The 19,332-nt window shown below is 52.3% G+C and overlaps 1 protein-coding gene across 5 annotated transcripts in view; it reads left to right on the top strand.

Moving 5' to 3' along the window:
- trak2 (trafficking protein, kinesin binding 2) overlaps positions 1-10,312 on the top strand; it is a 135,241-nt gene extending 124,929 nt beyond the window's left edge. For all 5 annotated transcript variants that reach the window (XM_072482348.1, XM_072482340.1, XM_072482357.1 and 2 more), the window contains one exon: positions 9,733-10,312. The gene's annotated coding sequence lies outside the window, so the exon portion shown is untranslated. The remainder of the gene's footprint in view (positions 1-9,732) is intronic.
- The last annotated feature ends 9,020 nt before the right edge of the window (positions 10,313-19,332 follow it).

Genomic DNA, 19,332 nt, shown 5'->3' with positions numbered 1-19,332 from the left:
ATATATATATATATATGTGAGCTGTTTCAGTTAATTCATTGCTTTATATAAATTCCTACGGCATTCATTTTTGGAGTGTATTCTAGTCTATTGTAATGTAATATGGGACGAGCAGCTAAATTTAGTTAAAATTCTGCCAAAGTCAGCAAATCCTCAAGTGGAATTGCGAGCAATGCAAGTAAATGTCAGCTGCTTTGGTTTCCCACAAGTTAATTGTTTTTTCCCCGTACTGTGCGCGTTTGGCCTCAGTTTTGAATGCAGTGGGAGGGACAGTCCATGGGTGATAGAATGATAAATCCATCTGTTGTGCCTTTGAGGTGTTGATCGAGACAAAAAGAACCATGAAAATCTACAAAATGAAGTGAAATTGGGAGGGAAACTCACCACCACTAAAAAGCATCTGCTTTTGTTCAATTTTATGTAGTTTCAATAACAAAATGAACCTTCATGACAGTGAATGGGATGTGGGGGAAACTTTAGCTTGTCCGAGCTGACTTATAAACCGAATTATGGTGCTTGGTGTTGTAGCTTTGTTGACCCGTAATAGAATTCTGGATATTATTCCTGGCACGGTGCTGATTGCTTCTATTACATTTTATGTGTACATAAGTTCTGATTGCATTGTTGTAATTTTATAGAATCTCAACAGCTTCAGCCCCTACAATTATAAATCTCTTTCCTCCACCTTCTGCTCTTCTCCCCAGCTTCTCTGCTCCCTGCTCCTCCCCGCTCTGTTCCTCTCCTCCCAGCTCCCTCTCCCCCTTATCCTAATCCCCTCCTCCCCGCTCTTGTACACCCTCTCCAACCTGTTGCCCCCCCCCCGTTCGGGTTCTCCTTCCTCCACCCTGGTGTCCGCTCACACTCCACCCCACATTTCCCCCCCCCCACATTCTCCCCTTCCACCGCCCCCCACATTCTCCTCCTCCCCTCCCCCCACATTCTCCTCCTCTCCCACCCCCCCCCACGACCTCCTCCCACCATGTTCTCCTCCCCGCCCCCACATTCTCCCCTCCTTCCCCCCCCCCCACGTTCTCCTCCTTCCCCCCCCCCCACGTTCTCCTCCTCCTTCCCCCCCCCCACGTTCTCCTCCTACCCCCCCTCACATTCTTTCCCCCCACATTCTTTTCCCCCCCACATTCTTTCCCCCCCACATTCTTTTCCCCCCCACATTCTTTTCCCCCCCACATTCTTTTCCCCCCCACATTCTTTTCCCCCCCACATTCTTTTCCCCCCCACATTCTTTCCCCCCCACATTCTTCTCTCCCCCCACCCCACGTTCACCTCGCCCCCCACACGTTCACCTCGCCCCCCACACGTTCTCCTCCCCGCCCCCCACACGTTCTCCTCCCCGCCCCCCACACGTTCTCCTCCCCGCCCCCCACACGTTCTCCTCCCCGCCCCCCACACGTTCTCCTCCCCGCCCCCCACACGTTCTCCTCCCCGCCCCCCACACGTTCTCCTCGCCACCCACACGTTCTCCTCGCCACCCACACGTTCTCCTCGCCACCCACACGTTCTCCTCGCCACCCACACGTTCTCCTCGCCACCCACACGTTCTCCTCGCCACCCACACGTTCTCCTCGCCACCCACACGTTCTCCTCGCCACCCACCCGTTCTCCTCGCCCCCCACCCGTTCTCCTCGCCCCCCACCCGATCTCCTCGCCCCCCACCCGTTCTCCTCGCCCCTCACCCGTTTTCCTCGCCCCCCACCCGTTCTCCTCGCCCCCCACCCGTTCTCCTCGCCCCCCACCCGTTCTCCTCGCCCCCCACCCGTTCTCCTCGCCCCCCACCCGTTCTCCTCGCCCCCCACCCGTTCTCCTCGCCCCCCACCCGTTCTCCTCGCCCCCCACCCGTTCTCCTCGCCCCCCACCCGTTCTCCTCGCCCCCCACCCGTTCTCCTCGCCCCCCACCCGTTCTCCTCGCCCCCCACCCGTTCTCCTCGCCCCCCACCCGTTCTCCTCGCCCCCCACACGTTCTCCTCGCCCCCCACACGTTCTCCTCGCCCCCCACACGTTCTCCTCGCCCCCCACACGTTCTCCTCGCCCCCCACACGTTCTCCTCGCCCCCCACACGTTCTCCTCGCCCCCCACACGTTCTCCTCGCCCCCCACACGTTCTCCTCGCCCCCCACACGTTCTCCTCGCCCCCCACACGTTCTCCTCGCCCCCCACACGTTCTCCTCGCCCCCCACACGTTCTCCTCGCCCCCCACACGTTCTCCTCGCCCCCCACACGTTCTCCTCGCCCCCCACACGTTCTCCTCGCCCCCCACACGTTCTCCTCGCCCCCCACACGTTCTCCTCGCCCCCCACACGTTCTCCTCGCCCCCCACACGTTCTCCTCGCCCCCCACACGTTCTCCTCGCCCCCCACACGTTCTCCTCGCCCCCCACACGTTCTCCTCGCCCCCCACACGTTCTCCTCGCCCCCCACACGTTCTCCTCGCCCCCCACACGTTCTCCTCGCCCCCCACACGTTCTCCTCGCCCCCCACACGTTCTCCTCGCCCCCCACACGTTCTCCTCGCCCCCCACACGTTCTCCTCGCCCCCCACACGTTCTCCTCGCCCCCCACACGTTCTCCTCGCCCCCCACACGTTCTCCTCGCCCCCCACACGTTCTCCTCGCCCCCCACACGTTCTCCTCGCCCCCCCCACGTTCTCCTCGCCCCCCCCACGTTCTCCTCGCCCCCCCCACGTTCTCCTCGCCCCCCCACGTTCTCCTCGCCCCCCCCACGTTCTCCTCGCCCCCCCCACGTTCTCCTCGCCCCCCCCACGTTCTCCTCGCCCCCCCACGTTCTCCTCGCCCCCCCCACGTTCTCCTCGCCCCCCCCACGTTCTCCTCGCCCCCCCACGTTCTCCTCGCCCCCCCCACGTTCTCCTCGCCCCCCCCACGTTCTCCTCGCCCCCCCCCACGTCCTCCTCCCCCCCCCACGTTCTCCTCCCCCCCCCCCCACGTTCTCCTCCCCCCCCCACGTTCTCCTCCCCCCCCCCCACGTTCTCCTCCCCCCTCACGTTCTCCTCCCCCCCCCCCCACGTTCTCCTCCCCCCCCTCCACGTTCTCCTCCCCCCCCCCCACGTTCTCCTCCCCCCCCCCACGTTCTCCTCCCCCCCCCCCCCACGTTCTCCTCCCCCCCCCCCCACGTTCTCCTCCCCCCCCCACGTTCTCCTCCCCCCCCCACGTTCTCCTCCCCCCCCACGTTCTCCTCCCCCCCACGTTCTCCTCCCCCCCCCCCCCCACGTTCTGTTCCCCCCCACGTTCTGTTCCCCCCCACGTTCTGTTCCCCCCCACGTTCTGTTCCCCCCCACGTTCTGTTCCCCCCCACGTTCTGTTCCCCCCCACGTTCTGTTCCCCCCCACGTTCTGTTCCCCCCCACGTTCTGTTCCCCCCCACGTTCTGTTCCCCCCCACGTTCTGTTCCCCCCCACGTTCTGTTCCCCCCCACGTTCTGTTCCCCCCCACGTTCTGTTCCCCCCCACGTTCTGTTCCCCCCCACGTTCTGTTCCCCCCCACGTTCTGTTCCCCCCCACGTTCTGTTCCCCCCCACGTTCTGTTCCCCCCCACGTTCTGTTCCCCCCCACGTTCTGTTCCCCCCCACGTTCTGTTCCCCCCCACGTTCTGTTCCCCCCCACGTTCTGTTCCCCCCCACGTTCTGTTCCCCCCCACGTTCTGTTCCCCCCCACGTTCTGTTCCCCCCCACGTTCTGTTCCCCCCCACGTTCTGTTCCCCCCCACGTTCTGTTCCCCCCCACGTTCTGTTCCCCCCCACGTTCTGTTCCCCCCCACGTTCTCCTCCCTACCCCCCCACCTCTCCTCCTCTCCCCACCCCCACTTCTCCTCCTCTCCCCACCCCCACGTTCTCCTCCTCTCCCCACCCCCACGTTCTCCTCCTCTCCCCACCCCCACGTTCTCCTCCTCTCCCCACCCCCACGTTCTCCTCCTCTCCCCACCCCCACGTTCTCCTCCTCTCCCCACCCCCACGTTCTCCTCCTCTCCCCACCCCCACGTTCTCCTCCTTTCCCCACCCCCACGTTCTCTTCATATCCCCCCCCACCCCCACGTTCTCTTCATCCCCCCCACCCCCACGTTCTCTTCATCCCCCCACCCCCACGTTCTCCTCATCCGCCCGTCCTCCCGATCCCCCCGCCTGTCCCCACGTTCTCATCCCCCCCACCCGTCCCCACGCTCTCCTCCCCTGCATGTTCTCCTCCCCTCACATTCTTCTCCACCCACATTCTCTCCCTTCCCGCTCCCATCTCAGTTCCCTCACCCCCCCCCCGTTCCATTTCCTCCTCTCCCCCTCCCATTCCTCCTCTCTCCCGCCCCCGAGCATTGTTTAAGCAGCATTGTTTTCTTAAAGACAGGTCAATGGTATATCCAGTGATGGCTTCAGTATGTATGGGTCTCCTGAGGTTTTTGTCAACTAAAGCAATGAAATAAGTACATTTCATGAACTCTTTTGACATAAGTCATGATTTTGCACTTTTTAAAACATTTTAAAAATTGCACTTTAAAAAAAAAAACTTCACTGGTGAGCTGAAATACTATAAAGATAGAGAAATCTGTGGAAATATACAATTGAAAATTTCCTGATTAACCTTCAAAATCTTTTTTTGCCCATTGAAATTTGTCCAGTTCTCAAAGATTTGAGGCTATTTTGCTGCTGCTGGCTTGCAGATGCAGAATTCGCTGATTATTTAATGAGCGTGTTGTAAAGTCCATAAAACTCTGATTCAGACTGCATTCTGTACACTCCGCAGTTGGGTTGGACGATGTAGATTCAGGGCCACCTGGCCACCTGCGATTGTATATTGGAGGAGGACACCATTATTTGTTGTTTGTAATCAGGTGGTTGCAATGAGCAGAAAATGAAAATCGCTTTGGGAACCCAAGAGCACGTTTTCCCAAAATGCAAAAGAAGACTTGCATTAGAACATGGGAAATGTTACTCAGCAGATAACCAACATTTATTAATTTGTTGGTCATTGCTCGATTAGAGACGTATCAAGCTGTTGGCCCCATGTCCTATTATGATTCAAGCAATACTTATCTCTTCAGAAGTTGCAATCCATTTCCTTCCATGAAGTGGTTAGATAGGAGCCTGGTCTTGTCTTGTCTTCATCTGCCTGCATCTGCAGATTGGTGAGTTGGAAATGAGGATCTCCCTCAACCTGGGAACCCGGAAAGCCAGTTGTACAGTTGGTATGTTGCTGCAAAATTCAGAAAGTAAAGTGGTTTGGACAGGAGAGAAGAGGAAAAGTTGCTTGATGCATGTTGGAAAGAGGGGCCACACAATAATGTATCACAGTGGACCTGGCACCAAAGCTGAGCTGAGTACGGATTGTGGAATTCCTTCAGCTCTAACCTTCAAGTGTTCCCAATGCTACAGTGTCTGCCTACTATGCAGTAGTGGTGTCTGCCCACTGCCCCTTTATCTGTAGATGCAATGGGCCATCTCCACACTGAACTGTTGGCACTTGTGGCTGTGTAAAAATGACCAAGTCACTTGTGGAGCAGCAAGTCCCTTTGCCCAGTCCCCATTTTACATTGACTAGTTTCTACTAGACTTACAATGAAGCTTGTGATTGACAGGGCCATGTGTGGTTGTGAACTCTTTATAGGCAAACCAGCCATGTTGGGCTCCTTGGATCCCAGTTAACTGACTGACACCCAAGTGTGTTAAAAAGATTTAGCCAAAGTGAAGGACAAGCTGAGGTACCTGTTAAACCCGAAATGACCAGACATTGAAAACTTGACTGTTTCAACCTTCCCAAGGTTTGTATATGCATATATTATATTGAACACAGCACTTCGACAATATGGGAATTAGTGACGATTTACATTCACACGTTAGTAAGGATACCGCTCCTGCGAGGGAAGCACAGGGAAAAGTAGGAGGGACTTTTTGCTCAAATGCCATTTGAGGAACTAGTACTGAATCCAATCTGTGCTCCACAAGAGGTGAGATCTCATTCAATCTTAACGATTCTACCTTGAATACAAGCTGGCCACTGATGCCAATCAGCCCCCACTGGTTTAGGAAGAGGTGAGTGAGAAGGAAAGATTCATTTGTACTGAATTCAGTTGAACCTGTATTCAGACACTTCTATTATTACTTCTTGCCTCATTTATATATAATTGAAATTATATATTTAAATATATAAAGCAGAATTGAGTTTGTAGACTGACCAAAGATTATAGTGGTGTTGTAACTGTGAGCGAGGTGCAGAGCGTGACGAGTGCCTTGCTCTACTTTGGGGGGCCCAGTCCCTGGACCAGATTGCCCAGAAGTAAACAGATTGTAGAGAGAAGGGTATTTGTTCCTGATTAATTCGGGTCTTCGGCAATGTGCAATGTGACTGGTTAGTCTTTCCCGAACCTATGCCATCTCCAGCATCCTGCGCCATTTCATTTCATTTGACAGTCTCTAGGGAAAATCTTGCACTAACATTTTGTTTTGGGCAGGGGCCATTTATTTTGTTCCAGTAGGTGAATTGCTTTGCTTGCATCTTCACAGTTGTTATATTCTGATGTGCTCCTCCCTCGTGTACGAGTGACAGTGGACAAGAAATTAAACATTTCGGCCCAGCGTTGGCACCTGGCTGGATTTAGTTTGATGTCTCAGTGTGTGGTTAATCTCCAGGAACTACTCTGAAAAGAACAAAGACAACTATTTGTTATGCATTATTTGATATTTATTGTAACAATTGATGTAACTACAAAGCTACATGGGATTTCTGAGTCACTTCAATTCCCAAATAAAAAGATTTTGTAACTTCCCCCTTTGTGATTATGCATCTTTTGCTTAATTTTTCAGTGCGGGACCAAGTTTCAGCTGGTCTTGTTCTGCCAAGGTGGGGGGGAGGGGGTGCGTGATGAAATACATTCTTTTTCCCAACTCCTGAGATTGGCAATAACAGAGTTTGAATTTTTTTCAAAGTTGTGATTTCCTCCCCCTCAATTCTATATGCACTTGTAAAGCTATCTACAGAAATAAGCCAGCCAGATTTCTTGAGTTAACAAGAAGGAGTTCTGTTGTTTTGAAAACTCACTCGGGTGAAAGTATATGACTTGTTAAAAAGGGTGCAACACGTCCCAAATCCCATGACACACAAACGCCACCACACACTTGCATGCAACAGAGCAGGTTACAGAGTGGCGGAGACTGAATTGATGGGAGTTAAAAGTTGATAAGAAAAAAATACATTCTGACGTTCCTTTGGGGGTCTTGGAATTCCAGTGGGGGTTCGACGAATGTAAGCTGGTTGTTTTCTGAAGACAGTCTTTTTGAAAAATATTTCCAGTGAGGGGCAATTTAATGTGGCCAATCCATCTACCCTGCACATCTTTGGGTTGCATGGGTAAGACCCATGCAGACACAGGGCGAATTTGCAAACTCCACACGGATAGTGACCCAGGGCTGGGATTGAACCCAGGTCCTCAGCAGCGAGAGCTAGCAGTGCTAACCACAACACCACCGTGCCACCCTTAGATGCCCTCTTTTGAACTGTAATCTCTCTTTTACCACAGTGAATGCTAATTCAATTGACGTCCCTTTCAAATGAAATTCTCTATCCTGTGATGCATTCCAAATCTAACAGGGATAGGGTCCTAAACTTAAAAATAGCAGGGAGAGTGATGTTACATTCTGTACTGCATCTTCTGCCCCTTTCCCAGAAGAAAGCTTGGCTGAGCCCATACCCCTTTTTTTGTATTCTAAAAATGAGAAGAAAAACCATACTGATCTCCGCAACAAGAAGTCCAGTAACGCATAGTTAAAAATAGTCTTTCAAAACATTCCTCTCAAAAGACTCCCTACTTGACCAGAACCACAAGTAAATACCTTCCAGGCAACGCTCCCTTATAGATGTTTAACTATAAAAATCCAGTAATATTACCCAAGGCAAAACTGCTGTTGATTTAATCAAGCTATAACGCACAACTTCCCAAACTCACTTGCACTTTGCTTTGGAAAATCGATAAATTTCAGACTCCTTTTTGCAGCCCGAGACGTCACTGGCTTGAATGGATGGCTGATTCAAACCTCACCCCCTTGCAGCCCAGAGCTGTTTCTAGAAGGCCTTCCCGACACAGCCAACACCAAATCAGCTCAATATCTCCTTGTGCATCCTTTTTACCTTTCATCTTCCATTCCATCGTTCTTAGCATTTCTCGGAACTAAACTTTTCCAAATTATAATAAAATGTCATGTCTTGCCTATTGCCCCCACTTTTGGGATCAAATAAAATTTAATAACCTTCCCTTGTTAGCTTCTAACACCTTTGCAAGCTATAAAAGAATGTACTCCCCTTTGGAACTTAACATCTAAAAAAGTCCCTCTCTCACCTAATGCAAATCTGTAAACATTAATTATAAAACAACTTGACAGTAACCTCATTACAAATGAATGCATTTAGCACCTCTACTCTTTTTCATCCCTCGATTCTTCCAGACAAATGGTCTCCATTAGCCTTTCCCCAGTTTAATTAAACTATTTGCATGTAGGCACGCTATCGTCTTTACAGAATAACAATATTCCACAGAAAAAGTTTTTAAAAACATACCCATTCTCACATCTCGGGCAGCAGGTAAGGTGGCTGCTGCCATGTGACCAGCCTTCCCTGCTGAACATGATCCAAAGAAAAAGATAATAGGATTTCCCATCAGAATTATATAGTTCCAAATGTCAAAAGATGTCTCCTACAGGAGTGGCAATTAATGTTCTACATCCTGTTTAGCCATTGGAGCAGTTACAAAGAGCTAGAATATTAATATCTCAGTTCCTCAACACTTGAATGAGTCTTTTCCCCCAAGAATGGATGTTTGATAAGATAAATGAGCAACTCATCGTTACCTCACTAAATTTATTGTCTCTTGGTCTTCTGCCTCCACCTCCATGAAGTGGAATATTGCTACACAGCGATACAAATTAGCAGCCATTTGAAAAGAAAAGACTGTCTTTGCTTGGCAAAAATCCTTTCAAAAAGTTTTATTAGGTATCTGACCAGCCAATGAAATTGAAGATTGATATTCCATATTGCACAAGACACATTATGGAACTCTTTGCCACAGAAGGCTGTGGAGACCAAATCACTGAGTGTCTTTAAGACTAAGATAGATAGGTTTTTGATCAATAAGGGGATCAGGGGTTATGGGGAGAAGGCAGGAGAATGGGGATGAGAAAAATATCAGCCATGATTGAATGGTGGAGCAGACTCAATTGGCCGAATGGCCTAATTCTGCTCCTATGTCTTATGGTCTTATAACAATCTGTGCTCCTGAGGTGAAATGGGTACACATGGTTAAATTGTCACAGGTCAGACATGGCCTGTCACATTGTGCATCCTAGTGATTCTGGGAATGATGACTGAGCTGAGACAAAAAGGAGGGAGCTTATTTAATCAAATGTAATAGAGGAAACACAATCTCCCAACAAACATTCATCCTTGAGAGACAGCAGGAATTGTGTTATATTGCAGATAACAAAAGAGCACATCAGTTGGGCTGAATGGCCTGTGTGCTGTAAATGTGAACCAGGGTAACCACTTACTATTATATCAATACCATTGTTCTTTTGGCAACATGATCACTGGGTTTTCCTATCTAGCCTTTCCCATCACTTTCAATTGATACACTTATGAATCCTGCTGATGTTCAATGCGAGGGTATCCCAAATCCCAGAATAGAAATTTGGAATACCAGTTCCTAACAATTTATTTTTGTAATTTATGAAAATAGAGGTGAAGCCTGTCCAGGAAGGCAGTCAGCCTGAAAAGCCTCGTCTCCGTGTATTTGAAAGCCTGCAAAGCTGCGACAAGTGAGAGTTAACAAAGACCGTGTTTCACCGAAGATCCTTTGGAAAGCCAACTACTGCAACCAGCGCTTTGTCTTTGCATGCAGAACACCAAATCGATAGCATCAAGGCCTTTTCAAATGTTATCCTTTTTCATAAAGCGTTTCCTTATCGCAACTTCTGCAGAAACTTTATTTATCTTGCCCATTGTTTTCTGTGTGTTGTGATGATGAAAGGGATAAATCGTGAATTGTATGTTGGGCAGCACGATTAGCACTGTTGCTTCGCAAAGCTAGGGTCCCAGGTTCAATTCCCGGCTTGGGTCACGTTCTCCCTGTGTCTGCGTGGGTTCCCTCCGGGTTCCCCGGTTTCCTCGTACATGTCCCAAAAGACATGCTGTTAGGTAATTTGGACGTTCTGAATTCTCCCTCTGTACCCGAACAGGCTCCGGAATGTGGCGACTAGGGGCTTTTCACAGTAACTTCATTGCAGTGTTAATGTAAGCCTACTTGTGACAATAAAGATTATTATTATTAACCAGTTTTGCAACTTGTTTTTAAAAAGTTTTGTTGCACAATCAATCAATTATTCTGAGTTTATTGACTGGTTAAGAAGTCCCTTTTATTCTGGGTCTAGTAGTCGTGAAGGAAACGATTTGCCATTTTGATGAGTGAATTAAACATTTACACTTATGGGGCTTGCAACCTGTGGAGAAGTGGGGTGAGAGAAACTGCGCACTCCTCCCATCCTGGTAGTAATACTGTGCACCAATCCTGGGCATGGGACCTACCTGTGACTATACACCAACAATACATTCAACACTTAACTTCACTGGAAGATTGTTTGAGCAAGTGATCTACTGATTTGAGGGCCACTCCTTCACAAAAGCCACTTAACGCACATTATGTTAAAAGTAATTACTAAGCACCTCAATGTTGGCATAGAGGGGTTTTAGTTGAAATAAAAAGTCACTTGTTTCAACAGCATATCTTTTGTCTCTGGACACATCAATTAAAAAAAGATAAGATCATCCCAAACCTGTTTTTCTATCTTGTGATTTAAGTGGCACAACACCACTTCCTGCTGGTGGATGTACCTTACTACACACATGGGGGGAAATCATTAGGGATTCACTTAGGAGGGCAGCATCAAACAAAACTAACAGCCACATCAAACATAGCCTCAAATTCAATGTAGTGATAGAGGAGTGAGCAGTGTTTAATGGACCACTTGGAAAAACCTGTAAGCACTTTAATAGTCCTGTAAACCTTCATAACCATGTAAATATGTTAAGTGCTGAGGAAAATAAAATGAAACCTTTTTAAAATAATCTTTATTGTCACAAGTAGGCTTACATTAACACTGCAATGAACTTACGGTGAAAAGCCCCTTGTTGCCACATTCCTGCACCTGTTCGGGTACACAGACGGAGAATTCAGAATGTCCAAATTACCTAACAGCACATATTTCGGGACTTGTGGGAGGAAACCGGAGCACCCGGGGAGAATGTGCAGACTCCGCACAGACAGTGACCCAAGCCAGGAATCGAACCTGGGACTCTGGTGCTGTGAAGCAACAGTGCTAACCATTGTGCGACTGCCGCCGTTTTTAAAAGGCTTACAAAGCAACAAACAGCTTATAAAAAGCTTCCTGTTCCCTCTCTCTGAAAGACCTCTCAGCAAACCCTGTACAGTCCCTCAGAGACTGGGAGGAGTGGGGAGAGGACACTGGATTATTAAAGTAGAGTTTTGGGGTAGAGTTCAGGTTCGGGTTTTCAAAAATATTTTTCATTTCCCAAAGGTAGAGGAGTCTAGAACTAGAGGGCATAGGTTTAAGGTGAGAGGGGAGTGATGCAAAAGAGACTAGAGAGCAAATGGTATCACACAGAGGGTGGTGAGCATCTGGAACGAGGCAGTGTAGAGGTGGGTACAATTTCTTCCTTTAAAAAGCAGTTCGACAGTTACATGGGCAGGGTGGGTATAGAGGGATATGGGCCAACTGCAGGCAAGTGAGACTAGCTTAGTGATAGAAACTGGGCGGCATGGACAAGCTGGGCCGAAGGGCCTGTTTCCATGCTGTAAACATCTATTTTTTAAAAAATATATATTTTATTAAAGGTTTTCATAAAATATCAATAACAAAATGAGAAAGAAAAAAGAACCCAACAAGGTTAAGTACAAAACACAATCTAAAAAAGCAACCCCCGCCCCCACCCCCCGTGCCTAAATAATAAATTAACATTAACACCCCGACTTAAGACAACAGGTGTATACACCCCCTCAGACCCTTCCAGTGTAAATAACATAAACAAAAATAAAGTAAACCCGCCCCCACAGTTGCTGCTGCCATTGACCAATGTCTATCGTTCTGCCAGAAAGTCTAAGAACGGTTGCCACCGCCGAAAGAACCCTTGTACCGACCCTCTCAAGGCGAATTTCACCCTCTCCAATTTAATGAACCCTGCCATATCGCTGATCCAGGATTCCACGCTTGGGGGCCTCGTATCTTTCCACTGAAGGAGAATCCTTCGCCGGGCTACCAGGGACGCAAAGGCCAGAATTCCAGCCTCTTTCGCCTCCTGCACTCCCGGCTCCTCTGCCACCCCAAATATTGCGAGCCCCCAGCCCGGTTTGACCCTGGATCCTACCACCCTCGACACCGTCCTCGCTACGCCCTTCCAAAATTCCTCCAGCGCTGGGCATGCTCAGAACATATGGGTGTGATTTGCTGGGCTCCCTGAGCACCTAACACACCTGTCCTCACCCCCAGAGAACCTGCTCATCCTTGTCCCGGTCATGTGTGCCCTGTGCAGCACCTTAAACTGTATGAGGCTGAGCCTCGCGCATGAAGAGGACGAGTTCACCCTCCCTAGGGCATCTGCCCACGTCCCCTCTTCGATCTCCTCTCCCAACTCCTCCTCCCACTTACCTTTCAACTCCACCACCGAGGCCTCCTCCTCCTCCTGCATCACCTGGTAAGTTTCCGAGATCTTCCCCACTCCCACCCACCCCCCCGAGAGCACCCTGTCCTGTACTGTGTGTGGCAGTAGCCGTGGGAATTCCACCACCTGCCGTCTGGCAAACGCCCTTACCTGTAAGTACCTGAAGGTGTTCCCTGGGGGGAGCCCATACTTCTTCTCCTCCAGCTCACCCAAGCTCGCAAACTTCCCGTCCACAAACAGGTCCCCCAACTTTCGTATCCCTGCCCTGTGCCACCCCGAAAACCCTCCACCTGTTCTTCCTGGGGCGAACCGGTGGTTCCCCCGTAATGGGGTCCACGCCGAGGCACCAACTTCCCCCCCTATGCCGCCTCCACTGCCCCCAAATTTTGAAGGCCGCCACCACCACCGGGCTCGTGGTATACCTCCTTGGAGGGAGCGGCAGCAGCGCCGTTGCCAGCGCCCCCAGACTCGTACCCACACAGGACGCCGTCTCCAGCCTCTTCCATGCAGCCCCCTCCCCCTCCATCACCCACTTGCGCACCATTGTCGCATTGGCGGCCCAGTAGTACCCACAGAGGTTGGGCAGCGCCAGCCCCCCCCCCCTATCTCTACTCTGCTCCAGGAACACCCTTCTCACCCTCGGAGTCCCTCGCGCCCACACAAACCCCATTATACTCCTGTTAACCCGCCTGAAAAAAGCCTTCGGGATAAACACGGGGAGGCACTGGAACAGGAACAAAAACCTTGGGAGCACTGTCATTTTGATTGACTGCCCCCGACCCGCCAGGGGCAGCGGCAACGCGTCCCACCTCTTGAACTCCTCCTCCATTTGCTCCACCAGCCTTGTAAAGTTAAGCCGATGCAGGGCCCCCCAGCTCCTGGCCACCTGGACCCCCAAATATCTGAAGCTCCTCTCCGCCCTTTTTAGTGGGAGCTCGCCAATCCCCCTCTCCTAGTCCCCTAGCTGAACTACGAACAGCTCGCTCTTCCCCATATTGAGCTTGTACCCCGAAAAGTCCACGAATTCCCTAAGGATCCTCATTACCTCTGGCATTCCTCCCACCGGGTCCGCCACATACAGCAGCAGGTCGTCCGTATAAAACGACACCCTATGCTCCTCCCCACCCCGCACCAACCCCCTCCAGTTCCTCGACTCTGTCAGTGCCATAGCCAGGGGTTCAATCACCAGTGCGAAGAGCAGGGGGGACAGGGGGCACCCCTGTCTCGTCCCTCGGTGCAACTGAAAGTACTTGGACCTCCTATTTGTGGCCACACTCGCCATCGGGACCTCATACAACAGCCTAACCCACCTGACAAACCCCTCCCCAAACCTTAACCTCTTCAGCACCTCCCACAGGTACCCCCACTCTACCCTATCGAAGGCTTTCTCAGCGTCCATCGCCACCACTATCTCTGCCTCCCCCTCCCTCGCCGGCATCATGATAACGTTCAAAAGCCTCCGCACATTCGCGTTCAACTGTCTCCCCTTCACAAACCCCGTCTGGTCTTCATGGATGATCTGCGGCACACAATCCTCAATCCTCGTGGCTAAGACCTTCGCCAGCACCTTGGCATCTACATTTAGCAAGGAAATCGGTCTGTAAGACCCACATTGCAGGGGATACTTGTCCCGTTTCAGGATCAAGGAGATCAGTGCCCGAGACTTCGTCGGGGGTAAAGCCCCCCCCCCCTCCCTTGCCTCATTGAAGGTCCTAACTAACAGCGGGCCCAACAGGTCCATATATTTTTTAAAGAATTCGACCGGGAAACCGTCCGGCCCCGGTGCCTTCCCCGCCTGTATGCTTCCTATCCTTTTGATCAGCTCCTCCAGCCCAATCGGGGCCCCCAGTCCCGCCACCAGTCCCTCTTCCACCTTTGGAAACCTCAATTGGTCCAGGAAACGGCCCATCCCTCCCTCCTCCCATGGGGGCTCGGATCGGTAAATTCCTCGTAGAAGTCCCTGAAGACCCCATTGATGCCAACCCCACTCCGCACCACGCTCCCTCCCCTGTCCTTAACTCCTCCGATCTCCCTAGCTGCGTCCCGCTTCCGAAGCTGATGCGCCAGCATCCGGCTTGCCTTTTCCCCATACTCTTAAATCGCCCCCTGGGCCTTCCTCCACTGCATCTCCGCCTTCCTGGTGGTCACCAGGTCGAATTCGGCCTGGAGGCTGCGCCTCTTCCTCAACAATCCTTCCTCAGGTTCTTCCGCATACCTCCTGTCTACCCTCACCATCTCCCCCACCAGCCTCTCCCTCTCCCCCCGCTCCCTCCGCTCCTTGTGGGCCCTGATGGAGATCAGCTCTCCCCTCACCACCGCCTTCAGTGCCTCCCATACCATCCCCACTCGGACCTCCCCGTTGTCGTTGGTCTCCAAGTACCTCTCTATACTTCCTCGGACCCGCTCGCTCACCTCCTCGTCCGACAACAGCCCCACCTCCAAGCGCCACTGTGGGCACTGGTCCCTCTCCTCCCCCATCTCCAAGTCCACCCAATGCGGGGCGTGGTCCGAAATGGCTATTGCCGAATACTCGGTATCCTCTACTCTCGCTATCAGCGCCCTACTCAAAATGAAAAAGTCGATTCGAGAATAAGCCTTATGGACATGTGAGAAGAATGAAAATTCCCTAGCCCCCGGCCTTGCAAATCTCCAAGGGTCCACCCCTCCCATTTGGTCCATAAATCCCCTCAACACTCTAGCCGCCACCGGCTTCCTACCTGTCCTAGACCTGGAGCGATCCAGTGCAGGATCCAACACCGTGTTAAAGTCTCCCCCCATTATCAGGCACCCCACTTCCAAGTCTGGGATCCGACCCAACATACGTCGCATAAAACCCGCATCGTCCCAGTTCGGAGCATACACATTGACCAGTACCACCCTCTCTCCCTGCAACTTACCATTATGTACCTTCCGCCATTATCTGCCACAATGCTCGACGCCTCGAATAACACCTTCTTTCCCACCAAGATCGCCACCCCTCAATTTTTGGCATCTAGCCCCGAGTGAAACACCTGACCTACCCACCCTTTCCTCAGTCTTACCTGGTCTGCCACCTTAAGGTGTGTCTCCTGGAGCATAACTACATCCGCCTTGAGCCCCTTCAGGTGCGCGAACACGCGGGCCCGCTTAACCAGCCCATTCAGTCCCCTTACATTCCAGGTTATCAGCCGGATCAGGGGGCTACCCGCCCCCCTCCCCCGCCGACTAGCCATGACCCCTCCTCGGCCAGCCACGAGCCCGCACCCCACACCCGGCCCGTTCCCCACAGCGGCATACCCCCGACTTGACCCCCCCGCCCCCCCCCCCCCCCCCCCCACTCGCTCCAGCTCCTCCTTGGCCTTAGCAGCAGCAACTCGATTCCCGCCACCCCCCCCTCCCCTCCCCGGCTAGGACCCATCCTAGGTGGTTTACTCCCCCCATTGCACTTCCGCAAGTCAGCTGACTCCTGCTGACCCCGGCCACTCCCGCCTCCCCTTCGACTCCTCCCATTGTGTGGCACAGCCTCCTCTCCCGCTCCCCATCCACAGGCTCTCCCCCTCCCCCCTCCGTTCTAAGCGGGAGAAACAATCCTCGCTTCCCCGCCCCGGCCCCGCCCCCCCCCAGTCTTCGGCGTGGGAAAAAAGCCCGCGCTCTCCACCTACCAGGCCCTGCCACCAACCAAAACAGTGCCCAACCCGCCCCATCCACCCTCTCCAACCCGAAAGAGAAAAACACAGAAAAACACAAGAAACCCAAAACAATGCAGAGGCCCCCCCCCGATCCAAAAATAGGCATAACATATCCACCAGTCCCCAATCGCCCATCCCGACCCTCAGTCTGTGTCCAGCTTCTCGGCCTGAACAAAGGCCCACGCCTCCTCCGGAGACTCAAAATAATAGTGCCGGTCCTTGTAGGTAACCCACAGTCGCGCCGGCTGCAACATGCCACACTTCACCCCCTTCCTGTGCAGCACCGCCTTCGCTCGATTGTACCCGGCCCTCCTCTTCGCCACCTCCGCACTCCAGTCCTGATATATCCGAACCTCCGCGTTCTCCCACCTGCTGCTCCTCTCCTTCTTGGCCCACCTGAGCACACACTCCCGATCGACAAACCGATGGAACCACACCAGCACCGCCCACGGAGGCTCGTTAGCCTTGGGCCTCCTCACCAACACTCTATGGGCCTCTTCCAGCTCCAGGGAGGAGCCCGCTCCCATCAGCGAGTTTAACATGGTGACCACATAGGCCCCCACGTCCGGCCCCTCCAGCCCCTCCGGGAGGCCCAGAATCCGCAGATTCTTCCGCCTCGACCGATTCTCCATCTCCTCGAACTGCTCCTGCCATTTCTTGTGGAGCGCCTCGTGCGCCTCCACCTTTACCGCCAGGACTAAGATCTCGTCCTCATTGTCAGAGATCTTTTGTTGTGCCTCTCGGATCGCCACCCCCTGGGCCGTCTGTGTCTCGAGCAGCTTATAAATAGAAGCCTTCATCGACTCTAGCAGGTCCGTTTTAATCTCTCTGAGGCAGCGCTGGATACCCTCCTGTTGCTCCTCCGCCCACTGCCTCCACGCTGCCTGGTCTCCGCCCGCCGCCATTTTGTCCTCCTTCCCTCCCTTCTGGTCCACCACCACCTTTTTTGTCACCCCGCTCCTAGTTAAAGCCATATACTGACGGGGAGCTATTATTAACTCCTTCCCACACCGGGAAACGTCGAAAAAGTGCCCTTGGGGGCCAGAAAAGAGCCCAAAAGTCCGTTTTTGCGGGAGCCGCCGAACGTGCGACTTCGCTCCGCATAGCCGCAACCGGAAGTCTCGAGAGGGAATCCTTTTGGCAGTGTTCGCTTCACCAATCTGCCCCAAAATGTCTGTGGAAACTCCTGAAAAAGGTCTAAGTGTCCGTTCCAGACGGGAGCTGCCGAATGCGCAACCTACTCCTCCATGGCCACCACCGGAAGCCTCGTCCCCGCTTCTTCAGTGGCCTTGGTGAGATCTTTTCACAGTTGTTCCCTCTGCTGTTAGAATTCAACTTTGATAAAGGCCCTCAGGTCAGTTTGCAGCTTTAAGCTTGCCCTTCCCCCGCCTGCATGCTGGAAGAGGCTCTGTTTATCCTGCAGTTACAGCCAAATCATTTACTGTTTTTGCCGGGTCTGGTAGCCAAAAGACATAACATTCCTGGGGGAATGTTGCAGTCTTCCTGCCACACCGGGAAATGTCAAACAAATGCCGTGGGGGCCCTGTAAAAGAGCCCAAAAGTCCTTTCCAAGCGGGAGCTACCGAATATGCGACCTAGCTCTGCATAGCCGCACCCGGAAGTCGCTGTAAACATCTATGACTATGAGAAAATCCAACAAGTTCATCAACAATTTCAACATTTTAAAACGCCAACAATTTCAACATTTAAAAACACCAACAAATTCAACAATAGCTTTAAAATGAACACACCAACAAATTCAGCATTAACATTGAAAAACACCAGCAAGTTCAACAACAACTTCAATTAAAATAACCAACAAATTCAACAACAACTTAATTATCGCAAACATCAAAAAATTCAGCCACTTCAACATTGAAAAAGACCAAGACATTCACCAAAAACTTCAACATTGATGGAAAAAAGCACACGTTGAATCTTTTGTTCTTGCACTCATGCGGTACAATAAAGCAGCAAAGGATGCAGCAAAACTAACAGCTGGCAATGCCTCTTCCAATCAGAGTCCACTTGCCAAACAATCAGCATAAATATGCAGCATAAATTGTTGTATTCTTTAGAATTTGGAATTCTTGTGAAATGTCCTGTTGGGGACAAGATGAAAAGCTTTGACATTATGTTTCTTTTTCCACCCATACACTTCTGTACTACTAAACAAAACGTGAACATTAATAAAACCCCAACCAATCCAACAAGTTCAAAAGGAACAAACACAAGGGGATGGATTCTCCCGCACTTGGCACGATGGCCCGACCGGCGGCAAGAACGCGCAAACCACTCCGGCGTTGGGCCGCCCGGAATCCTCTGCACTTCCGGGGGCTAGGCCGGCACCGGAAGGGTTGGCACCGCGCCAACCGGCGGTGAAGGGCTGGCGTGAGTTGACGCATGCGCAGAACAGCTGGCGTGGTTCCGCGCATGCGCAGACCGGCCGGCATGTTTCCTGCGCATGCGCAGGGAGTTCTTCTCCGCACCGGCCATGGCGGAGCCTTATAAGCACAGGCCTGTCCGTAGCTCGGTGGGCCCCGATCGCTGGCCAGGCCACCGTGGGGGCACCGCCGGGGCCAGATCCCCCCGTTCCTCCCCGAGGACCCCGCCGACAAGCCAGGTCCCGCCGTGATGGACCATATCCATTTCACGCCGGCGGGACTGGCCAAGAAAAGATGGCCACTCGGCCCATCGGGGTCCGGAGAATTGCCGGGTGGGCTGCTGCCAACGGCCCCCGACCAGCGCGGCGTAAACCCCGCCCACAAACCGGCGTCGGATAATTCGGCAGCCGGCGTCGGAGCGGCGGGGCGGGATTCATGCAACCCCCCCCGGGGATTCTCCGACCCGGCGGGGGGTCGGAGAATCCCGCCCGAAGTTTCAACGGCTTCAACATTGACAATTACCAACAAATTCATGCCTCTTCTAGCATGCAG

Source organism: Scyliorhinus torazame, chromosome 2, assembly GCF_047496885.1.
Source record: "Scyliorhinus torazame isolate Kashiwa2021f chromosome 2, sScyTor2.1, whole genome shotgun sequence".
Taxonomy (NCBI): domain Eukaryota; kingdom Metazoa; phylum Chordata; class Chondrichthyes; order Carcharhiniformes; family Scyliorhinidae; genus Scyliorhinus; species Scyliorhinus torazame.
The sequence above is the reverse complement of the archived record's forward strand: the minus strand, read 5'-3'. Positions and strand labels throughout refer to the sequence as shown.